At 34.1% G+C, this 3348-nt stretch overlaps 1 non-coding gene across 1 annotated transcript; it reads left to right on the top strand.

Annotated features, from left to right (window-relative positions):
- The first annotated feature begins 2712 nt into the window (after positions 1–2712).
- LOC114897362 lies at positions 2713–2819 on the top strand. The gene has a single exon (XR_003794087.1). It is a non-coding gene; the product is annotated as a U6 spliceosomal RNA (small nuclear RNA).
- Positions 2820–3348: the final 529 nt, after the last annotated feature.

A 3348-nucleotide genomic window follows, 5' to 3' on the forward strand; every position in this document is an offset into this window, starting at 1 on the left:
AATATAATTCTTCTTATCTTAACCTAATCCTGCATAGATTGGGACATAGTTACTCACATGTACCAAATTTCAGAAGATAGAATGAGAAATTGTATAAGTGAATTGTCTAACTGCTTGCTTATAATCAGCAACAGATGCTAAGGTCTCATGGAAAAAACAACAATGTATTTTTCCCTTTAGCTTAGGGGATCCCATAGTCTGACAGTGTCACACTAACAAAGTTTGTGTAGGAAAAAAAAGGTCTGTTGCTTAGTCACAAAGCCCTAGAGCAGAAAGCATGTGTGCATATGGTTAAACAGATTATCCAACGATCTTTCCTGAGAGAAGCAGAGCGCATCTCCAATACCTGACCGTATCTGCTTCACATCTGTCCTTTCCCAATGAAATCCCCAGGTAAATAATGGGCATTTACAAGCGTTTAAGAATATTTAGTCATCTGAATGGATGACACATTCTCACTTCTGACAATGTGTATAGCAGTATGAATGGTAATATTGAAAGGTTATAGTTAATACTTTGCACTTAAGTATAGGTTCCCACAAGTTATTACTATTGGTGAGGTGAAGTAAATTTGCTTACCCTCTAAAAATAGAGTAGATTCTTGTTCTAACTCTGGTATTAGATGACAAAGCTTTTCTCATTACTGGCTTTCTAAATGAAAGAGGTAAATGATACGCCAGTTTATACATAATAACACAATACCATCCTATGCATAACAGATACTTATTGAATACCTACTCCCTGCCAGGCATTGTGTTAAGTAACAAAGAAAAGGATATAAAAAAGTAGAGTACTTGCTCTCAAGGAACTCATAGTCTTTTTAGGAGAGTGTTGAAGAGGATGATTGGAAACAAATAAGCCAAAATGTATAGTGTAGTATGAAAAATACTACCATATAATATGACATAATATAGTACAACCATATAATATAGTGCTACCCATAATCTGGGGAATGCAGAGGAGGGTATATAAGTCATTTTGGGGGAGAACAGAGCAGGATATCAAGTTCATTATCCTAACTGAGTCTTCAAGAATAAATAGCAACTGGGCAGGTGTTGGAAGGAAAATGGGTATGAAAAAAGCAATAATGGAAAGTAATTTCAAGCTGAGGGAACAGCAATTAAAATGGCATAGTGGCCTAAGATACTTTTAGAAAACTGTAATTACACAGCTGTATAGCGACAACATGAAGGGTAATCTATATTTGGAAACCACCTGGAAATGGAGAATTTTTTATTGCATTATTCTTTTATAATAAAGATAAAAAATATTTTAATATTCCTGAACTGAAGCACACCTAAGTAATATTTTGACAGCTGTTATATCTGGAATATTTGAGTCCTTCATATAAAATCACATTGTCTACTGAGTAGACTTGAAACTGACAATAATCCTGTTTTTTAGACCAATTTTTACCACCATGTAATTTCTGTCTTTCTGTACCAATTTTTCTCAGCTAAAAGATGTGAAAAATATCTACACTTCTCAACTTTCAGAGACATTATAAAGAAAAAAAGATGGACCAGATGAAAGTATTTCATTATTTTCTTTCAGAACAAAGAAATTATTCCTTTGTATAATTTACAACACCTTATATATATCAAGCACTGGGTAAAAGTGAGTTTGTGTCAGTACTTATTAGCAGGAGATTCTGATCTAAAATGGACTACAGAGGTGTAAAGGGACAGAAAACAAAATGTAAATTAATTTACATTTTGATAAAATAATAATTAATAAAAATAAATGCAAGCACAGTGGTAGGTAACTTTACTATTAAGGTGACTAAAGACAGAAGCACGGAAGCTGAGTATCAGCATGAATAAGGCCTTTTGTAAAAAGACATATTCCAGGATCTCTTTGAATAGCAGAAAGATCTATTCTAAACTCAACTTTAAAAGGGAACAACTGAGGAATAAATAAATATAAACAGTATGAAGGTACACATTTAGTGTACTTTTAATATTTTAAATGTATTTTTAAATTGCACTACTAATGCACACATATATAATTGTACAAGTTTCAAACAGAACAGAAATATACAGAGCAAATCCTGAAATATCCATACATTTACCCTTCATTCCCTTCTTCCCCTGAAACATGACAGCTGTCAAACCCTTGATGTATCTTTTTTTTTTAAATTTCAGTATATCACACATAAATGTCTGGCTCAATGAATTATTATGAAGTGAATTCCTGTGTTACTGTCACCCAGGTCAAAAAACAGGATCTACCAGCCTCCAGAATGGCCCCAGTCTCAACTAATCCTTGCCAAAGATTACGTTATCTCAAGAAGATTCACTATTCTTACTTCTAATATTAGTGTTCATTTTACCTGTTTTTAAATGTAATAATAAGAATCAAAATGTTTTGTTTATGTGTGTCTACCGTCTTTCTGCTCAATGTTATATTTGTGAAATTCATTAGGTTTCACGGAGTTGCTGTGGTTCTTTCATTTTCATCTCTGTACAGTATTATAGATCAAGAACATACTGTAATTCTTTTATCCATTCTCCTATTGATGGCTCTTTGGATTCTTTCTTGTTGGAACTGTTTTCACTCATGTTGCTACAGACATTCTTGTATACCTGCACACATGTCTATCAAGTACATACCTAAGAGCAGAACTCATTAGTGCGCAGGGTATGCTTATGCTCAGCTTTAGCTGATGATGCCAAATAGGTTTTCAAAGTGGATATACTAATTTACATTTTGGTGCTTGCTTCGGCAGCACATATACTAAAAATGGAACAATCCAGAGAAGATTAGCATGGCCCCTGTGCAAGGATGACACGTAAATTTGTGAAGTGTTCCGTATTTTTACAAGATTATAGCCGAAAACTTCCTTAACGTGAGAAAAGAAACACTCAAGTCCAGGAAGCATAGAGTCCCATACAAGATAAACCCAAGGAGGAACATGCCAAGACACATATTAATCAAACTGACAAAAATTAAAGACAAAGAAAACATATTAAAAGCAGCAAGGGAGCAAGAGGGAAGAGATATGAGGACATATGTATATGTATAACTGATTCACTTTGTTATAAAGCAGAAACTAACACACCATTGTAAAGCAATTATACTCCAATAAAGATGTTAAAAAAAATAAAAAATCAATAAAAGCAGCAAGGGAAAAGCAACAAATAACATACAAGGGAATGCCCATAAAGTTATCAGCTGATTTTTCAGCAGAAACTCTGCAGGCCAGAAGGGAGTGGCATGATACATTTCAAGTGATGAAAGGGAAACACCTGCAACCAAGAATACTCTATCCCACAAGGCTCGCCTTCGGATTTGAAGGAGAAAATCAAAAGCTTTACAGACAAGAAAAAGCTAACAGACTTCAGCATC

Source organism: Monodon monoceros, unplaced genomic scaffold (genome assembly GCF_005190385.1).
Source record: "Monodon monoceros isolate NGI ecotype Baffin Bay Population unplaced genomic scaffold, NGI_Narwhal_1 Super_Scaffold_16, whole genome shotgun sequence".
In the NCBI taxonomy this organism is placed as follows: domain Eukaryota; kingdom Metazoa; phylum Chordata; class Mammalia; order Artiodactyla; family Monodontidae; genus Monodon; species Monodon monoceros.